The sequence below is a fragment of the Sarcophilus harrisii genome, chromosome 4 (genome assembly GCF_902635505.1).
Source record: "Sarcophilus harrisii chromosome 4, mSarHar1.11, whole genome shotgun sequence".
NCBI lineage: Eukaryota > Metazoa > Chordata > Mammalia > Dasyuromorphia > Dasyuridae > Sarcophilus > Sarcophilus harrisii.
Window position 1 is genome coordinate 182,733,294 of NC_045429.1, and position 26,510 is coordinate 182,759,803.

Genomic DNA, 26,510 nt, shown 5'->3' on the forward strand with positions numbered 1-26,510 from the left:
TTTTTATTGACAGAACCCATGCCAGGGTAATTTTTTACAGCATTATCCCTTGCACTCACTTCTGTTCCAATTTTTCCCCTCCCTCCCTCCACCCTCACCCGCAGATGGCAAGCAGTCCCATACATGTTAAATAGGTTACAGTAGATCTTGGATACAACATATGTGTGCAGAACCAAACAGTTCTCTTGTTGCTCAGGGAGAATAGGATTTAGAAGGTATAAATAATCCGGGAAGAAGAACAAAAATGCAAGCAGTTTACATTCATTTCCTAGTGTTCTTTCTTTGGGTGTAGCTGCTTCTGTCCATCCTTGATCAATTAAAACAAAGTTAGATCTTCTCTTTGTTGAAGAAATCCACTTCTATCAGAATACATCTTCATACAGTATCGTTGTTGAGGTATATAATGATCTCCTGGTTCTGCTCATTTCACTCAGCATCAGTTCATGTAAGTCTCGCCAATCCTCTCTGTATTTGTCCTGCTGGTCATTTTTTACAGAACAATAATATTCCATAACATTCATATACCACAATTTACTCAACTATTCTCCAATTGATGGGCATCCATTCATTTTCCAGCTTCTGGCCATTACAAACAGGGGTGCCACAAACATTTTGAGTGCCATGTCACTAATATGAGAATACAGGTACAGTTTTGGGGAACTTCTCTGTATCATGGGATAAAATATTTGTCCTGATTAGATCCCCTACTCCTTTATGCATCTCAATATCTACAATGTACTGTGAAGTGGATATGAGAATGAATAAGACATCATTTCTATCCTCAGGGAGTTTTTAATCTCAAAAGCATGAGAAGATAGAGATCCAACTTGAATTTAGTTGTACCAAGTAGGAGTTAGACACTGTGCTAGATCCTGGCATATTAGCAATCACCATTAACATGTCACTCTAAGGTTTGCAAAGTGACATATTATTATCTGATTTGAACCTTATAATAGTCCTGTTAAGTAGTTGCATTACTCCAGATTACATATGAGGAGACTGAGGCTGAGAGAGACAACTCAAGTTGCTCAAGGTCCCTCAACAATCAAGTGTCTGAAGCAGGATTAAAACTCAATACTTCTTGATTTCAATTTCAATACTCTGTCCAGAATATCACCTATCTCTTATAGTCACGTAAGCTATTTCAGTGGGAACAGAGGCTAGATATTGAAAGAGATAAATAGAAAACAAAATAGGGACTGATGAAGATAAAAGACATTGAAACTGTGCTAGGAAAATTTAAAGAGGAGTACTTTTTATCTAGAGGAATTTAGGAAGCTTTCATAAAGATTGCACCAATTGAGCTAAACTTTCTTTTTAAAATATTGTTTTATTTATCATTATTTTCTATAATTTTATTTATTTATTTTTAACATTCATCTTTAAAAAATGTTTGACTTACTATATGAGGATCAATTCTGATGGAAATGGACATCTTCAGCAATGAGAAGATCCAATTCAGTTCCAACTGATCAGTGATGAACCTACACCCAGAGAAAGAACACTGGGAAATGAATGTGAATTGCTTGCATTTTTGTTTTTCTTCCCAGTTTATTTTTACCTTTCTAAATCTGATTTTTCTTGTGCAACAAGAGAACTGCATAAATATGTACACATATATTGTATTTAAGATATACTTTAACATGTTTAACATGAAAGAGACTATCTAGGGGAGGAGGTGGAGGGAAGGAAGGGAAAAGTTGGAACAGAAGTAATTGCCAGGGACAATGTTGAAAAATTACCCATGCATATGTTTTGTTAATAAAAAGCTATAATTAAAAAAAAGTTTGGCTTCCAAATCTTTTCCCTTTCTCTATCTAACCTCTTCCCTACCCATTTAAAAGACAATCAATACAATATCAGTTATCCATGTATGAAGGCATATAAAACATATTTCCATAATAGCCATGTTGTAAAAATAAATAAATAAAACAAAAAAAGTTTTTAAAAAAGTTAAAAAATCTATTTCAATCTGTACTCAAAGTTCATTCTCTTTCTGGAGGAGGATAGCATTTTTTACCATGAGCCTTTGAGATTGTCTTGGATCATTGTTTTGATCAGATTAGCTGTTTTTTTATAATTTATAATTTTGCTGTTACTATTTGCAATATTCTCTTGTTTCTGGGAACATCCCTTTGCATTAGTTTATATAATTCTTCCCAGGTTTTTCTGAGACTACGCTATACCTGAGATAAATGTTTTTTTTTTTTTGAACTTTTAAACTTTTAAGGAAAATGAGGATTCTGGAAAATGGTTATGTATGGAGAGTGCTTCTTAAGTGAAAGTCTAAATTTCTAAATCCATAAAAGGGTATCAATACTATTGATAGTATACTGTTACATAGTACAATAATCAATAGATAAGTCTTTATTAAATCCTATGTGCCAGGCACTGTGCTTGGTCCTGGGAATGTAAATACAATGGATGAAGTAATTTTTCCTTGGAATAAGCTTATATTTTAATGGGGAACATAGTGAGTACATATATAAGTATATACAGTCTAAATATAAAGACATTAAAAAACAAATAAGTATCAAATTCAAGGTAGCTAAATATAAGATCATTTTATCCAGAAAGTATTAGTAGTTGAGAATTCAAGAGAGGCTTCATGTAAAAGCATCTTGAAGCAAAAGAGAGTCTATGATGCAGAAATGAAGATGGAATGCAGTCCCATAATAACAGAGTAAAAGCAAAAAGACTGGACATATAGAGAAGTGTGTGAGAAAGAGAGTTTGGCTGAATTACAGAGTTCTGGAGAAAGTGTGCTAGTTTGAAGTGTACAACACAGCTGAAAAGATAAGTTGGGGCAAGAATGAAAAGTGTTTTATAAAGTAACCGGAAGAATTTATATTTGATATTAGAGAAAATAGGGAGACACTCCCATTTGTTAAAAAGGGAAGTGATATGTTTAGATCTGTGCTTAAGGAAAATCATTTTGTTAGCAATATGGAGGAATGGACTGGAGTAAAGAGAAACTGAAGGCAAGAAAACTAATGGAAAGTGATGAAGACCTGAGATAAAGTGTGAATAAATAAGAGGTAATATGTGAAAGATGTGGAGGCAGAAATGGCAAGATTTGGCAAAATGACTGGATATATTATGTGAGGGAGAGTGAGGCATTGTTACTACTAATTGTCTTGAAGTACTAAAAGGATCAAGAATTGGATTATGGAATTATCAAGAATGTTTCTTAAGGTAAGCAAAAATCTAGAGGAATTATATAGTATTCTTCCTTCACTTCTGGGATCTCAGAATAATAAAATCTGGGCCTCTCAGAATCCTGCTCAACTGATCATTTTCAATACCATGGGCGATATTCCTAGTTCTTTTTCCTTTGTCTTATACCTCTTAAGGCAGTATCTGCTGAAGTGAAAATCCTCTCTCTTCTTGCCACCCTCTGTATTTTCAAACCTATCAATGTCAGCTCTGTTCCCTCTATTATTCATATCCTCTACTCCCATCTCCCCTCACTTTTGCCTTCTGGAACCCCCACTCTATCTCTTTTTCTCTCTCTTCATTTCAACTTTTTCCATTTTCTGGCATTGGCAAAAACTTGGTTTTCTTCAAAATAGCTTAATGTTCTTGGTAAACTTTTTCAGAATTAGGAGTGACAGCGATCCTTTAAGTGTTGGCAAATATAAAATAACCATAGTCACTGAACATAGGGAATTTTGAAGAAAGCTTCCATTTTTGTTCTGATAGGACCTGAATTGGCAATAATACTTAGTTTTTGTTTTCCTTTAAACCACAATACTTTGAAGGATTTGTTGGTGCACCTTTGTAGATCACAACATAACCTTTCTTTCTAGTCCCATATTACTCTTCCCCAAGTCTTCCTGAAAGTCCTCCAAGGGACTTTAGAGACTGAAGCTACTTTGATATTTCATGGACACCATATGATTATGCAAGCTGATCTCCCTGATTCCATCCTTTATTCTACTTATACAACTGTTGTTGAGGGCAGATAGGCAGGACAGCTAGATGATATAGTAGATAGAGCACTGGACTTAACAATAGGAAGACTCATCTTCATGAGTTCAAATTTAGTCTCAGATACTATTTATATGACCTTGGGCAAGTAAACTAAATCCTATTTGTCTCAGTCCTTCATCTGTAAATGAGCTAGAGAAGGAAGTGGCAAATATTATAGTATCTCTGCCAAGAAACCCCAAATGGGATCACAAAGAGTTGGACATAAAAGGACCCAATAACAATTATAAATTGGTAACATGCCACAACCTACTCACATAGACCCTTCACTGTCTTTGTGGACATGTAGCTATGTCTCCTGAAGTCAGGAGGACCAGAGTTCAAATCTAGCTTCAGACACTTAACTCTTCCTATCTGTGTGACCCTGGGCAAGTCACTTAATCCCAATTGCCACAGGAAAATAAAAGAAGTAAATGAGATACAATCATTCTATTAGCAGTGTCAGAATGATAAGTTCACCTAAAACTATATAGTTGTCAATAATTTTTAACAAAATAATATTTGACTTATTCTCATTCTTTGGATATGTTGTCATTCATGTCATTCAGCCAGATTTTAAAGTGGTTAAATAAATTCATCCGTCACTGAAAGAAACTAGATTCATAGTGTTTCCTGGGGGATCTTACTCTGAATAACATGTGGCCATTATGCTAGAACATAATCTGCAGGTGCAGAAGCCAGTGAAACTCAAGACAGACAGCATGCAGCAAGAAATGCAACATAAAATAACCAGTATTACACAGATCTGCTCTATTGTCAAGCAAATCAGAACTCATGTCTTAGAGAAAGTCAAGGGTCAAAGAAATGCTACTTGAAAGTATTGATCTTTTCCCGTTTTCCTCTTCCTTTGATATTTTTGGAAGCTAGGAAAGAGGGCTTTTCTTACTGCTATAATTTCACTGTTGGATTATTCAGTTTTATTCATTGATTCAACAAGTACTTATTGAACACCTGCAATGTGGACACCATTTGTAACTCTTAATTAAGTACTTTCACAGATGTTATACATTAGTCTGATACAGTAGCTTCAAACCTGCCTTTGACAGTAGCTGAATCCTTCTACTGATACAAAATTTAATGGCTTCCAATTTTAAATAATCACATAATTTTAAATAATTTTAAATTGCTTTTCTTAAAATACTTGCTCCTGACATTTCAAGCAAATTCTCTTTTTATCAGTGTAAGCAAAGATTCCAACCCATTCTCAATTTCTCATCCTATTGTATCCTTGCCTGTGTTTCCATATGTACACAGAGGATACATATAATATGCTGGAAGAGTTTCCTGGTTCTATTACTATTTAGTGGAATCCAATAAAATAATTGGGCTATCTATATGTTCCCTCACTCTTACTATTTGACTGACTCTCTTCTCAGGTTTTAATTTGGTAATTGTTATACTTGATTGACTGTGTTAGAATTAACAAGTATTCTAGAAGAAAATACAAATATATTTAATTTTTTTAATCTGATGTCTTCAAGGGGCAAAGGAAAGGCATATTTTCTCATCTTTTCTTTGGGGTTAGGTCTAAGATTTATAATTATGTCTCTAATGGTTATTTTGTTATTGTTATTTCCATCATTATAATTGTTGTATATATTGTTTTCTTACTTCATTTTGTATCAGTTTGTTTCAGTCTTCCCATGGTTTCCGATACTCTTTTTTTTTTCACTTTTTATTTTTCTCTAGAAACACAGATTTTTATTTTCTAGTTGTCCTCTAGTGACAACTGTGTACTCTAGGACACTGTTTTTTTTTATTTCCTCTAGAGACACGGATTTTTATTTTCAAAACATATGATGGATAATTTTCAATATTCACCCTTGAAAAATTTTGTGTTCCAAATTTTTTCCCTCTCTTCCCTCCATCCCCACCCCTAGAGCAAGTAATTCAACATATGCTAAACATGTGAAATTCTTCCATACATATTTCCACAATTATCATGCTGCATAACAAAAATCAGATCAAAAAGGAAAAAAAACGAGAAAGAAAACAAAATGCAATCAAACAACAACAAAAAGAGTGAAAATACTATGTTGTGATCCAGACTTGGTTCCCACAGTCCTCTCTCTGCGAGCAGATAAAACCATTAGATTTTGCAAATGGAAGAACACTGGTAACTTTAGAGAGAATGTTATCAATTGAATAATAATTTTGAAAATCAAGTTTCCAATAGAAAATTTTGGAAGAAAGGAAGTGATTTTTAAAAATCACTATAGTTAGCCTTTCACGAATGAATGAAATGAATAAATTAAAAAGGTTTTTATTGAGCCCTATGTACCATGCACTGTGATAAATAATGGCAATACAAAAGGAAAATAAGAGGAGCTTTTGAGGCACTCACATTCTACTTGATGGAAGAAATAACACATAAAGGAAGATTCAAATGCAGAACAGGTCCAGGAATCTTGTGGGTATATTAGCAGTCAGATGGCAATGGCCAGGAGTGTGAAGAATATAGTGACTGTGAATCTGATAAGTTATTGTTATCTGTAGAATACATAAGTTGGTAACATCTGATGGCCCTCTGGTTTACTCAAAAGATTGTAACTTGTACCTTCCTGTTTATCTGTGCAATGAGAATTTTAATCACAATTTACCCATGTGCTGTGGCCAAAAACTTTTATGAGAAACAAGAGGAATAGTCATAACTGTAATAATTCTGAATCATAAAATTTCATATTTTAACTAGTTTTGCAATCTTTATTGACAGATTTCATGATTGACTTATTCAGAAAAAAACATATTTGTGATTATTTGTTTTTAATGAAACATTCTATCATACTCTGTTGCTATCACTAATGTGGATTTTATTCATTTTAAGATTTTTTTAAATTTAATTTAAATACTCTGGGGTATAGCTGCCATATTTAAAAAAATTAAGGAGTTAATATAGATATTTCCTTAAATTAGCTTGTAGCTGTAAAAATTCTACAGTTCTGTGATCTGTGACTTGAAATTGGGTAATGCCTAATAAGGCATGTGAAATAATACTATAATTAGAAATTGTGAATTTCTGAATAAAGGTCTAATGCAGACATTTTTGGTCTAGGTCTTTTAAAATAAACTATTCTTTGCCCCCTCCCTATGAATTTCATGTATTTTGAAATCCAGATCATGATAATATAACTTTTCAAAGCAGAAGAAAAGACGTAAGTGAAGTAACAGCAACAACAACAAAAACCACTTCCACAATTAAAGAAATAATTCCTAACAACACGTGAAAAAAGAAAATTTTTGAATGAGTTCTCCTGAATGAAGAGAGGGAAGATTTTTCTGGACATTTTCTACAAATGGATCTATCCTCTTTAGAAAATAGAACCACTTTGATTCTTTGGCTTTCTATGAAGCAACACATTTGTAAACAATGGAGATGATAGAAACAGCTTTCTGTTTCCTGGACAGCTTTTGAATGTGTTACCAGACATCCAATGTTCACAGCACAAATAAAGATGGAAGTGACAGCAGAAAATCTGACATTCTACAAAATTACCAGCCTGCATTCTAACATATCCTTTAGTGAGAGACTAGCTCTAGGAAAAACTCTAGAAAAATCTTTATCTAATTGATAATGATATTAATAATAATAACTTCATTTATATAGAACTTTAAGCTATTCAAAGCACTTTAAAAATACTGTCTCATTCTATCACCAAAACAACTCTAAAAGGTAGGCACCCATATTTATCTCTGTATTACAGAGAAAGAAACTGAGGCAGAGAGACTAAATGGCTTATATGGCTAATTGGGTAGAATTTTAATTCAGATCTTTTTGACTCAAATCCAAATCCTTCATGCCATCTATATGCTCCAGCTATTCTGATTATGATAATAATTGTTTGCTTTTTTCTCATACTTAAATTTTCCAAAATATTTGCAAGTAAATACATTTGTGATTATGGTTTTGGTTGTATTCTGTTAGTAAGGAGGCCAGACCTGTATTCTCATCAGTGTCAAGTGGCACCCCCTTTTTAAGAAATGTTTGGAGCACTGAGAGGTAAGTGATTATCAGAGAAGCATAGGCAGTATTTATAAGATATGGGACTGGAATTCAGGTTTTCCTATTTCTGAAGTTATCTTAGCATTAAACCATGTAGGATTCTTTTTCATTTAGAAAGTCACCAACTCTCTAAAAATTGAATGTGCCAGATAAAAATCAATAACTTTCAGAAACAATAAGAATTATGAAAAACAAAGTGAAAATTTTTTTTAAAAGATGAAAGATATCCCAAATAAAAACAACAGACCTGGAAAATAGAACATTTACCTTTAAGTTGCTAAAAGGAAAAAAAAGTTTTCATCCTCTCATTTCACTATTATAATATCACATTAATTTTATCTAATATCTTAGAACTGTTTTACAAAGTGCGGTGCTCTGAAATATATAATCCTTTCTTTAGCATTTGTATGGTTAGATTTTTCAAGAAAATATTCTCTAGATACAGAAGGAAGATAGCATAGCATAGTAGAAAGAGTTCTGGATCTCAAGTCATAGAACCTGTGTTCCAATCTCAGGTCTGCTAATGACTATCTGTGTGACCTTGGCCATTTCCCCCCTAACTCTAAGTCTTCTTTTAGAGATGAAAAGGAGATAAGGGCAAAAGATACAATAAGCTTCAGCTGATTAAAAAAGAAAAGGAATCTCAACACAGAAAAGTAAATATGAATAAAAAAATCTTTTTTCCCTATCCCACCACCAAGAAAAAGACCTAAACTGAACCTGTGTCACTAGAGGACAATCTAGGACTTAACCATGAATTAAAGAAAATATCTCTCCTTCCTTTATACTTTCATAGGAAAGGCTTCAACTAAAATTTTTTAGAATGTCAGGAATGAACAAAACACAAATTCAGAAAAGGAAAATAATTTTAAAATGCCCAAATCAAAACCTCCAAAAAAGACCTAGCTTGTTCACATGAACAATTAGAATTTTTTGAATAAAAGAAGCTAGAGATTAAGAAAGATATTATGAAAGAAAAAAGAACTATAGAGGAGAGTCTTGAACACAATGGCTTAACAGGAAAGGTATAAAACTTGACACTAGTCAAAAACTTTTCCAGAATTGGAAGGGACCAAATAGAGATTAATGGCTTTAGGAAAAAACAAAAATTATTCAAACAAAATGGAAAAGATTGAGAAAATAAAGGAAAATGAAAGTTATTTCATATAAAAAACTAACTTTGCAAACAAATCATGGAGGGATAACATCACTAGATTACCTGAAATTTGTGACAAAATAATAATTCATGAAAATATTTTAAAATTTTTTCAGGCATATTAAAACTAGAGGGTAATGTGAAAAAATAAGGAATGCACTGATTATATCCTAGAACCCCCCAAATAAAAACTCCTAGGAATGTCATTAGCTAAATCTATAGTTTACAGATAAAAGAAATGTTATTTCAATTAGCTAGAAAGAAGGGATTCAATTATTAAGGAACAATAATCAGTATGGTACACTATTTAGCAACTTTCCCGTGAAGTAACAGAGATTATGGAATGAAATTTTATCTAAGATAAAAGTCAATAACCAAGAGTAACTTGTCCAGCAAAATTGAATATAACCTTACAAGGAAAAATGGTCCCTCAATGAAATAGAGAGCCTTCAAATATTCTCAATGAAAAAATCCAGAGCTGAAAAGGATCTTTGAAATACAAGGTTGGGAATCAAAAGAAAAATTAAAAAGTAATGAAAAATCAGAAGGAACTTATAAGGATGGACTATATACTTTCTAATGGGGAGGAGGGGTGATAAAAAGAACCATTCAGAATCTTAATGTCATAATGAGTCATGGATATAGTTAAGTGACTACCTGTAGCTTTAATATAGCTTTGTTATGCTTTGGCAAAGTTGTAGGAAATGAGACTGAGGAAGATAAATAAGAGAAATATAGGAAGAAGTTTTAGGGAACTCGTCACATAATTGTGGTGCATAAGTAAAAGTATATACAAATATGATAGGGATAGAGGAAGCAAGCATCGTTTTAATTTCATTTTTATTTAAACTGGTTAAAAATGAGTAGAAAGTACACATATGCAAAGAATTTGTATAAGAATATATTCAAATTAGTGGTCATACAGATAGGAACAGGAAGAGGTGTATAAAGAGTTTAAAGGGGGAGGTAGGTTCAGGGAGGGATTTGTCATAAGCAAAATAAACCCTGGCTTAGAGAGAAGATAGAGAAGAGAAGATTAAAAGGAAAGCAAGCAAGGATAAGAGGTATATTAAAAGAGAGCAAAGAGTATAGAACAAAAAAAGAAAAGAATAAACTGCAGGTAAATATACCATTTACTTTCATAATGGTGATCTGAATGCAATGAACTTTCCCATAAAATAGAAGAAATGGAGGTCTCATTTAAAAAGAAAAATACAGAATATTCTAATATTTCTCAACTGAATTTGAAAAAGAAATGGCAACTATTATAATTTCAGATAAGACAGAAGAAAAAATAGACTTAAAAGAGATAAAGGGGAAAATTACATTTTGATGAAAGGCAACATAGACAATGATTTCAATATTTAACATATATACACACACCAGATGATAGTATATCTAAATACTTAAAAAGAAAAGCTAAATGAATTATAAAGACAAATAGAAAGTAAAACTATAATAATAAGGTATTTCAATTTATCTCCTTTCACCCTTGAATAAATCAAGCCAAAATATAAATAAGAAGGAAGTTACAGATCTAAGTAAATTTTTTTAAAGAAAAAAATAGATTTGAGAGACTTTTGGTGATTATTTAATTAGAATAGAAAAGTATGCATATATTTCAATTGTCTATGACACATTTATCAAAAAATTGCTTGTGTCCTAGGATATAACAACCTTCCAAGAATGATTAAAGCAAAATTACTATAAGCATCATTTATTGACCACAATAGAGTAAAAAAAATTAAGGGCTAAAAATTTTTTTAAATCACTGCAGACTAAAGAATTAGAGATATAAAGAATGATAGGTAATTTCATTAAGGGTGATGATAATGAAATAATATATCAGAAATTTGGGGATGTAACCAAAGTAGTCCTTAGAAGAAATTCTTTCAAATATTTTCAAAAGCAAAAAAAATAATAATAATTCACAGTTTGAGGATACAACTTTTTAAAAAAGAAACTTCTGGAAAACCAATACATTAAAGAAAAAATAAACACCAAACTATAAATCTTGAGTCAGAGAAATTGTAAACAAAATTAAAAACAAATAAATTGAACCAATAAGTAAAATCAGGAGCTGTTTTTGACAAAAATTAAAATGTAAGAATTATTAGCTAATATAACTGAAAAAAAGAAAGAGGAAAATCAAATTGCCAGATCAAAAAGGAAAAAGAAAAATTCACAAGAAATGAAGAAATAAAGAATATTAGTAGAATCTATTTACCCAACTACATGCCAATAAAACCTATAACTTAAGTAAAAGAATATTTATAAAAATATAAAATACCCAAATTAATAAAAACAAGAAATAGAAATTTTAAGCAACCCAATCTCAGAGAAAGAAACTGAAAAAGACATAAATGAATTTCTGAAGGGGAAAAAATAATCACAGGTGAATGCTTTCATTCAAAGAAAAATAAATTCTAACATTACATAAATTCTTTAAAAATAACAAAACAAGGGATCTAACTTCTATGACACAGAAATATCCTTTATATATAAACTAATGAGAGTCAAGACAAAAAACAGCAGACTAGTTTTCCTTATGAACAGTGATGAAAATAAAAATTAAATTAATCATTAACAAAGAAGTTAAAATAATATAAAAAACATTTATATTCTATGACCTATTTGAATTTCTCCTAGAAATGCAAGATTGGTTATCAAACTAATTAGGAAAACAAATTACCATATTAATAACAAACACAAGAAAAATCGTACAATTCTATCAATAGATAATAGAAATTTTTTGACAAAATACAACACCTATGTCCATTAAAAATACTAGAAAACAGAGAAACAAAGGAACCTTTCTTAATAGAGTAAATAGTATATATCTAAAGCTGGAGAAAATAATGGCAAATAACTCAAGTATCTTTTCTAAGAAAACCCCAAATTGGATCACAAAGATTTAGGTACACTTGAAAAATGATTGAACAACAACAAATATACCTAAACCCAAAAGCTGCCAGTATATGTCATTCAAATAAAATAATATCCTTTCCAATAAATTCATAAACAAAATAATAATGCCACTTGTCACCACTTCTGTTTCACATAATACTATAAGTACTTATTATAGAAATAAAACCAAAAAAATTGAGAGCATAATCACAACTGAAGAAAAAAATCACCTTTTTGATGAGATATGGTATATATATGTAAAGAACCCTGGAATCTACTAAAAATTAATTGAAAAATTAACTTCCATACAGAGGATCAAAAAGAAAATTCTCTGATTGGCTTTTAAATGCTTCTGCAACCTATCCCCTACATAACTTTTCAGTTTTCTTATACCACTTCATATACTCTGTGACTTGGTAACACAAGCCTTTTTTTCTATTCGTTGTATAAGGTATTCCCCATCCCAGTTCTGAAAGTTTTCCCAAGCTGCCCTCCACCCCCATACCTGTGATGCTTTCTCTCTTTATCTGGACCTTCTAGTTTTCCTGACTTCCTTCAAGTCTCAGATAAAATCTCATATTGTATAAGAACACTTTGTTGGGCCTTTTTCATCTTAGTGCCTTCCCTCTGAAACTCTTCTAATGTATACTATGTATCTTATTTTTATATAATTGTTTATATGTTGTCTCCTCCATTTGACTGTGAATTCCTTGAGAGAAGAAACTTTTTTTGCCTTTCTTTATAATCTCAATCATTTCATTTGTGTCCTAATGTGACTCAGTTGGGATTTTATTGGCAAAGATACTGGAGTGTTTTGTCATTTCCTTCTCCAGCTCATTTCACAGATGAGGAAACTGAGGCAAATAGGAGTAACTTCCTAACATCACATAGCTAGTAAATATTTGGGGTCAGATTTGATCCTGAATCTTCCTGATTCCAAGCCTGATGCTCTATTCAGTGGGCTACCTAGATGTCCCAACTGGTTCATATTAGATGCTTAACAAAGGCTACTTGATGTGACTTTATTTTTTTCCTGGTTCTATAAAATAGGACTTAAACTTTTTCATTTGGAACTCCTTTTCACCCAATAAATTTTTACATGATCCTGAGTATGTAGGTTTATAAAATAGATATACAACCAAACATTTACTGATAATAAATCATAATTTCGCGACTCACACATTTAGTTATGTGACCCCATGAGAAGTCATGACCCACATTTTAAGAAGCTTTGCCATAAAGAAATCCTTTGTTAGTTTGATTAGGATAGCATTCAATAAGCTAGTTAATTTACATAGCTTTTCAATTTTTATTATATTGACTCATTTTTACCTATAAACAATATTTTAAAAATTATTTAGGTATATCTTTATTTTTGTAAGCAGTGATTTGTAGTGTTATTTATACAGTTCTTTTGTGTGTCTTAAAAGGTTAACTCTCAAGTATTTTGTATATTGTATATTTATTTTTAATAGCATTTTCATTCCTAATTTCTTTTTGTGAGTTTTGTTAGTATCATTTGAAGATTTGGATGGATTTATTTGATACTCTGTAATGTTGCTGAAGTTATAGTTTCAATTAATTTTTAATAGACTCCCTGTTTAAGACCATCCTCATCTCATTTTTTAAAAAGTGATTTGTTTCTTCATCTATGGTTATTCACTCAATTTCTTTTTCTACTTTATTGCTACAAAGCAATAAAGTAGATAAGAAATGAGAAGGAAAGATTAATTTGGTTTTAGATATGTTGAGTCTAAAATATCCAATTACGTTGAGATATCTAATAAGTATCTGGAGATGAAAGCCTAGAGGTCGGGATATAGATTAGGAGCAGACAAGATGATCTGTAGAAAAGTGTCTTCTGCTTAGAGATGGTAATTGAAACAGGAGAACTTATGAAATCACTAAATGAAATTGTACGGAAGAAAAGGGTCTAGGACAGAACCTGGGAAAATAGCTACAGCTAGTGATCAGAATTGTATTAAGATCCATTAAAGTAAAAAAGAGTGATCAGACAGATAGATAAAGAACCAGGAGAGGGAAAAACCTATAGAGATACTATCAAGAGGGAGAAAAGTGATCAACTATGCCCCCAAACTGAAGAGAAGTCAAGAAGCATAAAGATTGAGATGAGTTCAATTGGTATGGCAATTAAGAGATGGGTTGTAACTTCAGGAAGAACAATTTCAGTTGAAGGATAAAGTCAGAAGTCAGACTTCAAAAGTTAAGAAGAGCATGAGCAAGGGAAGAAAATAGAGGTGTCTAATTTAGATCCTATTCTCCAAAAGGTTAGCCACCAAAGGGAAGAAATATATATATATCATGACAGCTAATGAGGAAGAATAATTCAAATGAGTTTTTTGAAGATGGTAAAAAAAACAGCCAGTAGACAAGGAAAGGTTGAAAATAAGTGAGAGATCTGGGGATAATAGAGGAGGCAATTTGCTGAAGTTTGCCTTGCCATGGAGAAGGGCCTTTGTATGAATTGGATGAAAAAAGAGAGGGCATCTGAATTATGTGAAATGAAGAACACGGAAGAAAAGAGAACTCTTGGTGAATGACCTCAAGAATATCAATGTAAATAATGAGAAAAAGAGGGAACAATTGGGACCTACCAATATCAAATCTCAAACTATGCCATCAAGTAGAATTTCCCAAAACAATTTTGATAATGATTAAAAAATTGAGATTTTTTCAGCAGAACAGATTAAATATACAATATATTGAAACAAATTATTCTAGTGACCTAGTGTCTAATAAATACAAAGACTCCTGTGACAAGGATAAGAAATCACTATTTGATTTTCTAAAGCTGATGAGAAAATTGGACAGCCGCATGGAAATCAGATTTAGACAAACACCTTACACTTTGTGCCAAGTTAAGCTTCAAATGGATACATGACCTAGATATAAAAGGTCATATCATAAACAAATTAAAGAAACATGGGGAAAATACCTATGAGTTCTAAGAATAGGAGAATAATAGTCTCTGACTAAACAAGATATAAAAAGGATTGCAGAAGATAAAATGAGTAGTTTTGATTAAATTAATTTTAAAAGATTTTACATAAAAGTAATAAATTTAGAATTAAAAGGGATACAATTAACTGGGAAGATTTCTGCAATAAAATATCTGATATAGCTTTCATTTCCAAGATATATAAGGAACTCATTTTAATTTAGAATCATAAAAATTATTTTTCAACTGATAAATGATAAGGATATAAAGAGGGAGTTCTAAAGAGGAGAAACCCAAATTACCAGTACTTATGTGGGGAAAATGCTCCAAATCACTAATAAATAGAGAAATGTAAATTAAAGCAATTCTGAAGTTTTGCCTCAGAACCAGATGAACAAAGACAATAAAAAAAGAAAATGATAAATTTTGAAGAGGCTATAGGAAAACAATAATATATTATTTAGATTGATATAGTCTGGGTCAACCTATGACTGGGTACAACCATTGGGGAAAGTAATTTGGAATTATACACAAAAACTTACTAAACAATAAATGCCATTCACCTCAATTATACAATGCTAGACTTTTACCCAAAAAAGATTAAAAGAATTATACATTCAAAAATATTTATAGAAGCTCTTTTTGTGATAGCAAAGGAAAAAAATAATTGGGAACAAAGGGAATGCCCATTAATTAGGGAATAGTTAAACAAATTATGGCATATTAATGTGATAGAATTTTGTTATTCTGAAAGAAATTAGGAAATAAATTTCAGAGACATGCAAAGCTTTGTATGAAATGATACAGTTGGAGTAAGCAAAACCATCACAACAACATTAGATTAATAAAGTAATAATTAAAATATACAATTTAAAAGACTTTTATAACCTAAGAACAATTTATTCAATAACAACACTGTAAAAACAAACAACTATTAAAGTTGTAAATACTCTGACCAATGCAATGATCATCCATGATTCCATATCACTAATGAGAAAACATGCTATACAATTTCTGACAGAGAAATGATGGAGTCAGGGCTCAAAATGAAACATATTTTATGAACACAAACAATGAATTTTTTTTTTTGTTTGATTCTGCTTGCTCATTACAAGGAATTCATTTTTCTTTTCCCTTTTTCAAAGGAGTGGTGACTAATTGAGAGAGAAAATAGATTCTGTTAATTAAAAAAAAACTGTAAAGAATAAAATTAGACTATTGAGCTAGATGGCTTTGAACATCCCTTTCAGATTTAAATTTACAATCTTACAAATTTTAAACCTTAGGATCCCAGTAGAGTTTTGTAAATGAGTTCCACACCTTGCATGAACAGCATTTGAAACATTCACAAAACACCTAGGCTTTGATAATCTCTTGATCACTAGAAGGATTCGTTAGTTTCTATTGCTAGAATTGGAAGGCAGATCCAAGCAGAGGAGAGGTAAAAGCTGTGATTACTAATGACAGATGAAGACAGAAAGAGCACTGGACTTGGAAACACCTATTCTAGGTTTAAGGGCCTAGCTCCAAAGTAACTATTTGTATAAAAGTGGAAAATTCATATATCTTTCTTTCTTCAGGCTCACCTTCCCCACCTGTAAAAATAAATAATTATACTAATGATCAGAGTATTGTGGATTTAAAGCTAGAAAGGACATTAGATATTATATAGATCATTCTCTTTCTTTAGATGAGAAAAAAGAAGTCCACAGAATTAAAGTGACTTGCCCACGTTTATACAAATTACAAATAACAGAGCTCAAATTTGAATCTAGGCAATATAATTCCAAGTTCACCATAACTTTCACGATTTTACCTTATAAAATTGTAATTGTAAGCTATAGCAGCTATTATTATAAGTGAATCTCAACTATTGCTAATGTAATTTGGGGCCCAAAACCCATTGTCATAGGATGTGGAAACAATATCACAAAAATATCAGTTCTGGAAGAGTTTCATATTATTTCACTATTCACTATGAAGAAAGAAAACTAAAAAGATGACTTCTTTTGTATAATATTCATCTATAATGTTACCAATGCAAAGCATGTTTGTCTTTACACTTCAAAGAAAGTGACCTTTAAGTCACACTTAGTGAAAGTAAGCTAAAATCAGTGTGGCATTCCAGTTACCAAGGACACTTGTAATCATTTCCTTAATTGTCCTTGACAATCTTATCATTAAAGATGGGGGACATTAATTAATGATAGAACACCTATTCCTGGATGAAATAGGCCTTGGCTATACAATAGACAGCTTATTCTTTGTACATCTTTTGTTGAGGCAGCTTTTGCAGCATGTGTCATCCCATGTTACAAGTGTTGCCTGGATGGCATGTAAACATTCAGAGCTCTCAATTGTGTGAGAATTGGACAGAATGAAGTCAATGCTGCTAATGTTATAAAATACATTCAAAACCAGTGCTGCCTAAACAAGCTTTTATACCTAGATTAGTATCAGTGTTTAATTGACAGCCTCTTCACTTGGTTAATTATTTGGCCTATTATGGCAGGGAGAGTAGAAAAAAGGACGAAAGCATTTATGTTGTGAATAGTTGCCAATAAGAAAATCAAATAAGGAAAGGCTGCCCACTCTGCCACAGAGTATAGTCTTATATTAAATCCTCCTTGTACATCATATGATTTTTTTTCACGTTATTGTTCTTTAGGAAAATAGACATTTTTTAAATAATACTTGTCTTTCAAAGGACAAGTTATAATCCTTTTTTATTTTTAAGCCACTATTAAGGACAAATTCTAAATGGAACTTCTTCCTTCAATTTTGCTCTCAATAAAAGGACTAGCCCAACTGGAATATGAATTAAACATATCTTAGCGGGGTTGCTGTATCTCCAAACTTCAATGGAATTTAAAAGAGCTAACAACTTTTATTTCTATCACTTGAAAATAGGTTCTAAATGGCAGGTCCTCTTCTTTCTTATAATAAATAATAATAATAGTAGCTCACATTTCTATAATAATTTAAGGCTTACAAGGCTTTACATATGTTAAGTCATTTGATCCTTACAGCAATCCAGTGAACTGGTGTTGCTGATCAAAATTTTAAAAATTAAAGCAGTTAAGTGACTGGCTAAGTGTGATAGGCAGAATTTGAATTCAAGTCTTCCCAATTCCAAGCCCAACAGTCTGTTTTTTCCACCTACCTGTCTCTTTCAATCTCATAATGATACAGTGCCATTTAATCTTCAGAAAAGCATGTTTTACTAAATGACAGAAGATTTAGAATCATTTTGAGGTAATATGGTTTGAAAATTGATATTTGGGTAAATAATGTTTTGGATTTTTTTTCATCTTGAAAGTTCCTACAGTTTCTATGTATTAAGGTTCAAAATTTAAAATCCTTGGTTTTTCCATTTTGGATAAAAGTAGTTCTTGGAAAATCTTCCTATCTTTTAAACATATTAATTGCTCCTTGCCATAAAGATGGTAGTATTATTTCTAAATAAAAGTGTCCAGAATGTCATCGAGTTGAGCTAGCAATAAGAAAAATTTCATGAATAGAATGTAAGTTTTGCATGAATTTCAGGATTGAACATATAATTTTATTCTTAAATATTTTTAAATAATGTTAATGGAGAAGAGGATTGATAGATACTGTTAGATTTCAGAAAAGGTTAAAAATTTGTAGAAATAGTTCTGGAACAAATACCTACCATTCCCCAGAGCAAAAGTATAGGCTGGCGAGAGGTATATGTCACTGGATTTTTTAAAATGTAGCTAATAATGGTTTATCTCCAGCTATACCCTATGAAATAGTTAAGATCAAAATGTGAACCTAAAATCCATATTGCCAACCATGGGCAATAATTACATGAAGTCAGCTTGAAATATGTCGCAAAAAGAGGTGTTGAACCAATCATTTAGTTATGCAGATTGGTTTGCAAAAATGCAGGAAATTTTGAAAGTAATACAAGACAAAGTTTTTATTAAAAGAAACAACAGAAAAGGGCTGTTTAAAGGTCTAAATATTTTGTTTAATGGAAATTTTGAAAAAAATTAAAACTGTAAAATGTATCATTATATTTTGAAAAAAATTAATAACTATTAAATTCTTAGAAGACCATCAAGTAGCCAGAATTATACTTTAGCTTTCACAGACAAATAGATGATGTCAACATACTACAAATAAAAACCTCAAAATATCCTTGAAAATTCAATAAAACTAAAATTATACTTGACTCAGAGAATCATTATATGCAAAATGGCCAAATGGATTCATAATAGAAAATGGATTCATAAAAATTTAGAAACAATATCATAATAGGCAGCACTGCACAGAACATTCATAAAAATCCAAATTTATAGTGAAAAGCTTTCAAAAAGTGAAACTTAGTAGAAAAAAATAAATCTGTATAGATAGGACAAAATACATCTCAACACTGACATAATTTCTGTTACTAGAATTGTACTATGGATGCTTCCAAGGAAACTACAGATAACCTTACATCCCAATATTGTTAACTAGTGACCAAAAAAATCATTCTATATAAGCGTTGGACACTGCATGTTAAATATAAAAGAATAATAATAGGATGAATATTTGTTAACAGACCATTTTTTCTGAACTCCAGTTTCTGAACTTATGAGAATTAGCACAATAACTGACAATGTAGCTCTCAAAGTTTCCAAGTCATTTTATATATATATTGTTTTGGTTCATTCTTTGTTTTTGAAGAAGACTAATGACATCATGATGTTGGGTCAGATTCTGATTAGTCAAATATAAATTTAGAAGGTTCTACCCCACACCAGGCACAAGTAGTCAATTAGAACATTTGGGATGGAGATGTCTCTAGATTTGTACAACTCATTTGTTTGTTTGTTTTTAGTTATTATGATTCTGATTTGCTCAAGGAATACAATGCCTTCTTTAATGTGGGTTTGCCACACTAGACAGTCCAATGCCAGCATCTCCTGTGTCTCACAATCAATACAAAGAAATACAAATTTCTTCAACCTTGAGATTATCCTGGTATTGCTTCTTCTGACCACCATGCAAGCACTTGCCTTATGCAAGTTCTCCATAAAATAGTCTGTTGTGTAAACATGTATTTGGCCTCTGAGTCACATGGCCAATTCATCAGACTTGCACTCTTTGCAGTAGAATTTGAGTGTTAGACAGTTCAACTCAAAAAAGGACTTCAGCATCGGGTACTTTATCTTGCCAGGTAATCTTCAGTATCTTTCTAAGACAATTTAAGTGGAAACAATTCAGTTTTCTGACATGGTACTAATAAACTTTATACCTTTCACAAGCATACAACAGTGAAGTCAGCACAATGGTTCTGTAGATCTTCAGGTTGATATGTAGCCAAACATCTCTTCTATTCCAGAGAAGTAATGAATACCTTGAATACTATCAGGGTCTTCTCCAGTGGCAAAGTACCTGATGCTTATTCCATTTCAGCAGAGATCTACAGTTAGGAGGTCCACTACTCATACAGAAGCTGCTGGAAATTTTCTGAATTATATGGATTATGTCCCCTTGGAGATCAAATTTACCTCCATTGTTTCTCTCTATAAAGGAAAAAAAAAAGTTGTCCTCTGATAATCATAAGGAGATCTCTCAGTTATTGCTGGCAAGATTTTTGCTTGAGTTCTCCTTAATCAGCTGATCCTTCACCTGGAAGATGGTAATCTCCATGAGAGTCAGGGTGGTTTTAGAAAGGACTAAGAAATGTTCTACATGTTGTTTATTGCCCCAAAACTGTGGGAGAAATGCCAGAGCAAAAAACAGAGAACTGTATACAATATTCATCAACTGGACCAAAGCCTTTGATACTCTCATTTGTGAGGGTTTGTGGAAGATCATGGTAAAATTTGGTATGCCAGTTTCATGATGGCATGCTCACACAGCTTCTGGATTAAGGATTATGCTCTCATACTCCAGTCAGCAATGGAGTAAAACAGGGTATGTTGTTGTTCCCATGCTTTTTAGCATGATGTCTTCACAATGTTGTCAGATGTCTTCAATGAGGATGAAAATGGCATCGAAGTCAGCTATTGCACTAATGGTAAACTATTTAACTTGAAAAGGCTACAATCCAAGGCAAAAATAGAGTTTGTGCATGATTTCCTCTTCACAAATGATTATAAAATCACTGAAGATGAAATGGAACAGAGTATCAATTGATTCTCTGCTACCTGTGCTAATTTTTGCTTGACAATCAGTGCCAAGAAAATAAACATCCTCAGGGCAGCTAGATGGTGCAGTGAATAGAGCACTGGTCCTGGAGTCAGCAGGACCTGAATTCAAATTTGACCTCAGACACTTAATACGTATTAGCTGTGTGACTTTGGCAAGACACTTAACCCCAATTGCCTTGTAAAAACAAAAGAAAGAAAATAGACATTCTCCAACAGCCAGTACCACACTATCCACATGTGGAAGCTTTGGTCACAGAAAATAGAGAAAGTATACTTTACAGGGATGTCAACATAAATGATGAGGTTGATGCACATATTGCCAGAACTTGCTCAGCATAAAGAGATATACAAAGTCACTTAATCTTTGTAATAATATTGTTGGAGTAAATACATCAGGTGTTATTCTCATTTTATTGTTGAAGTAACTAAAACTCTGAGAGGTGAATTGAGTTGCCTTTGGTCGAACATTTTGTAAATGTCAGAGGAAAGATTAAAATAAAAATATCTCCTGACTCCCAAGTCCACAGTTATTTCTAATGTAGTGAATGGCTGTGGTGGTCATGATAGTGATGATGGTGATGGTAATGGGATGATGATAATGCACATAGTCCTTTTGAGTTTTTCCAAAATGTTTTACTGATTTATTAATAATAGGTTAACATATAGAAGGTTAAAAAACAAAATATCTATTCTATGCTATCATATAGAATTCTAGTGATAGCAGTATTTTCCTGCTGTGAATCTATATACTTAGTTTTGCCTCTAATTAAAGAAAACGTGTTAAGGAGGTTTCACCAAAATTAAAGAGAATAATTTTTAAGTTAAAGAATAGGAAAGAGATCTGATTGTAATATAAATATAGGGGAAGGGCTCTCCTTAAGATAATAGAACAAACAAAAGCAGAGCAGTCTAATTCTCAAACAACTGTTTCAACAAGGATGAAAAATGAAAACCAGATATAATAATGATTAAGAAATCCAAGAAAAAGTACAGGAATTTTCCTTGGGCCAGTTCTATACCTCATCATTAGAACATCTAGAAAAGACCAGCTGGACATGAACAATGTGGAAGCTTTTCAATGTGCAAACTAGAGATAAGTCAAAGAATTCTGGAACCTGCTGCTATATACTCAGGAGTAGGAATTTAGGAGTCCAGACCAAGATTTCATCAGGAGCCTGATTTGGAGCCTGAAGAGCTCCAACTGAGAGGACAATGTTTATTTTGGGCTCTGGATCAAATTGTGTTGGCACAACATCTGACTGGAGCCGCTCCTGAAGTCCTTGAAGAACATAGTGCCACAGTAGCAGAGATAAGACCATAGATAATAAAGATCAAGACAAAACAAGACCCTGACATTCCTTCCAGAGTGCAGAGAATCTAGTCTTTACAGAAGTTCCAATTTTGGAAATGAGATTGAAAAAATGAATAAACAAATGAACACAGAAATGAGTGACTACATGAGACAAGAACAAATTCTCAAACAAACTTAAAAGATTGCAAAAAAAGAAAAGAAAATTAAGATTTTTCTTATTAAAAATAAATTATCTAGAAAACAGGTCTAATTTAAGATTCATCAGATTACATTAAATCCATAGCCATAGAAAATATCTAGATGCCACAAGTCAAGAAAACATGAGTTAAATTTCCCAGATTTATTAGAACCAAAGTGAAATTAGGAAGATTTTATCAGTAACCTCCCGAAGAAAAAGCTATACAAAAATGTTTTTCTAGTTTAATATATTTTATTTTTCCTAATTATATGTTAAAACAATTTTAACATTTTTAAAAGTTTTGAGCTCCAAATTATAATCCTCTTTCCCTTTCTCTTCTTCCCCCCTGAGACAGTAAACAGATATGTTATACATATGCAATTATATAAAACATTTCTATATTAGTAATTTTGCATAAGAAGACTCAAATAAAAAATAAAAATGGAAGTGAAAAATAATATATTTTATCTGTATTCAAAAAATATCAGTTCTTTCTCTAAAGATCTTGCCCCTTTGAGATTGCCTTGGATCATTGTATTGCTGAACATAGCCAAGTCATTCACAATTCATCATATAATATTTGCTGTTACTCTATACAATGTTTTCCTGGTTCTGTTCACTTCACTTTGTATCAGTTCATGTATATCTTTCCAGATTTTTCTGAAATCATCCTGCTTGTCATTTTTATAGCACATTAATATTCCATCATAATCATATATCATATAGGCATCCCTTAAATTTCCAGGGCTTAGTCATCACAAAAAAAGAACTGCTATGAATATTTTTATACAAATAGGTTCTTTTCCCTTTGTTGATATCTTTGGGATACAAACTTAGCAGTGATATTGCTGGATCAAAAGGCATACATGATTTTATAACCTTTTGGATATAATTCCAAATTGCTCTCCAAAATGGTTGGATCAGTTCAGATCTATGTAATATTTGGGCTAGCTTTCTGGAGGTCCTTCGGATGGGCCTTGGTCTTTAGGTGGTGAAGTGATGAAGGCAGGAGAGTCACTAGGAGAATGGTGAAAGATAAAATGAATAATTTCCAGTCCTCAGCCTTTATACCTTAGTATAATTATATCATTACAGCATACTGAATATGTGTGGACTAGAAAACCATTACATTACCATACTATGTACTAAGTATATTATGTGAACCAGAGAACCGTCATCTCATCAATTCCACTGAGTTAACACCTTGTTTCAAGTATACTTCTCCAGAGTTCCGGCCTTCTACAGAGCTACACTAACAATGTTCCAGTTTTCAAAAACTTACAAAATTAAAAACTCCTAATTACAACATAGTCAAAATTCTGAACTTCTAGATCAAAGTAAAATTACTATAGGAAGTAAGAAAAAAAAATACTTCAAGTACTAAAGAAACAATGTCAGGATCAGAAAACCTGGAAGTTTCTATTATAAAAAAGAATTACTTAAGCTATATTATTTCAAAGTTCAAAAGTTACAAATGCTTACAACTAAAAATAACTTACTCAGGAAAAAAATAGTATAATCTACAGGTAGGAGGAGGAATGGATTTTTAATGAAACAGAGGATTTCCCAGTATTCTTCATGGAAAGACCAGAATATAATAGATATTTGAAATTCAAACACTTGAATGAAGAGAAACATAGAAAGATAAATAATTGGAATAATTGGAAGATACTATAATATGATGAAATTATTGCATTATAGTCAAGGAAAGAAAAACCTCATAGATGCCATTAGTAGGACAAAAGTACCTGAAAGTTATTTTGTAATATTTTTTATAATCTTTAAAAAAGAAATAAAAGGCAAGAGAAAAAACTATCCCTGAAAAACACTCTCCTTAAAGGAGAGCTGAACACAGAGAATTTAATATAAAAGTACATTAAACTCAGCAGGGAAAGAAGAGAAGGATAATTAAGATGAAAAGTAAATTCAGATAGAGATTAATAATAAACAAAACAAATTCCAATTTCAGAGTGTGGATTATTAAGGGGGGGAAAAGGAAAGAAAGTAAAAGTAAGAATTTATTAATTCTTACTAATTACTTCTAATTCTGGAACTGAGAAGGGAGAGAAGAGAAGCAATTGAGTAGAGACATATAATATTATTTACATGTAGATCATTTTTATTGAATATACTTCTGGAAGGCAAATTGTAGAAAAACAAAGATAGAAAACAAATGGAGGGAAAAGATAAAACAGATAAGATAGAGTACACAATTATGTTTATAATTGTAATTTAAATGTAAATGGGATGAAATCATCCATAAAACAGCAAAATAGGATTAGAAATCAGAATTCAACACTTAAAAAAATAATAACATTTGAAACAAAGCATTCACAAAGACTTAAAATAAGGAGCTGGAGCCAAATTCATTATGCTTCAGGTGAATTAAAAAATCAAAAAGCAATAATGATCTCAAGTAACTTAACAGTAAGAATGGAATTGATTAAAGAAATTTTTAAAATTACATTACACTTAAAGTTACCATAGACAATAAATTTTATAATAATACTTAATATATATGCATCAATTTTCACAGGATCTAAATGCTTACAGGAAATGTGATTGATTTACAAGAAAAAAAAATAAATGGTGAATCTGTAATAGTTGAGGACTTCAGTGTAACCCTCTCAGACCTAAAGAATCAAAATAAAAGATAAACTAGAACTAATTTTTGTGGATTTGATTAGAATCCTTAAAAGTAAGATGTGATTATTTTCTTCTGATTACCGAATAGAAATAAAGAGGACCATACATATTTTTTCCAAATGTGTATGGTAGCTTAACAAAAATTAACTTTCTCAAATTCTTTAATGACCATACTGCATTATAAATTATATTCAACAAAAATTCTTGAAGAAATAATTAAAAATTAATTGAATTCTAAATGTCTTTAATCCTAAAGAATTGGTCCATCAAAGGGAAATTGCAGGTTATTTTATTAAAGAAAATGACACAATGAGAAAACATTGGGATACAAGCAAAGTAATTTTGTGAGAAAACAATGAAGTTAATATTCAGCAGCAACAACAACAAAAGTCCTAAAAATTTTAAATCCTAATTAATCGCCCTAACAGAATTTCTGAAATTCACAGGAGTAATAGTCTTGAAAAGAAAACCAACTCAATTGATAAACAGAGTGAAGAATATTTTTAAACATAAAATAATATAACAATATAATAGATAATCTATTAGCTAGAATGATGAAAAAGGAGGAAACAAAATTGCCAATACCCAAGATTAAAAAGGAAAATTCACAATAAGTGAAAAATTAAAGGAAAAAAGCAAGGTTAAAAAGGCAGGAGAGGATTAAGGAATCCACACACCACCAAACAAGTTATTTTACTGTTTTTGGTGGTGGTGTTTTAGTGGCCAAATTGATGGTTTTCTGTAATGTAAACCAAACAAGTTGATTAATGCTTCAATTTCCAGTCACTTGTTTATGTAAAAATGGTTTTTGTCTTTTATCTAAGACAGCTATTTAATGTGGGTTAGACACTAAGGAAGCCTATGGTTTTCAAACCACTGAAAGATAAGCAAGAAGGTTTGAAGGGGAGCCAAAGAAAAATGAAGCCAAGGTACATGACTTGGCTTCTCCAGACAAAACTCGAGACCCATTCAAATGAATTCACAATTTTTAGGATCACCATGACTGCCAGAAAGCAATGCCAGGAAAATCATCACAAGTTTGCTACTATGAGGGAGCAGAATGAAGTGACCTAAGGAGTGTATAACAAGGCAGTTAAATGGCCAAAAATTTTAGGCAGCTTTGCCATGTATTTATGTAAAACTTTATTTTAGGCAAGAGACAGATATTCATTACCTTTTAATCTATGTGAGTAGA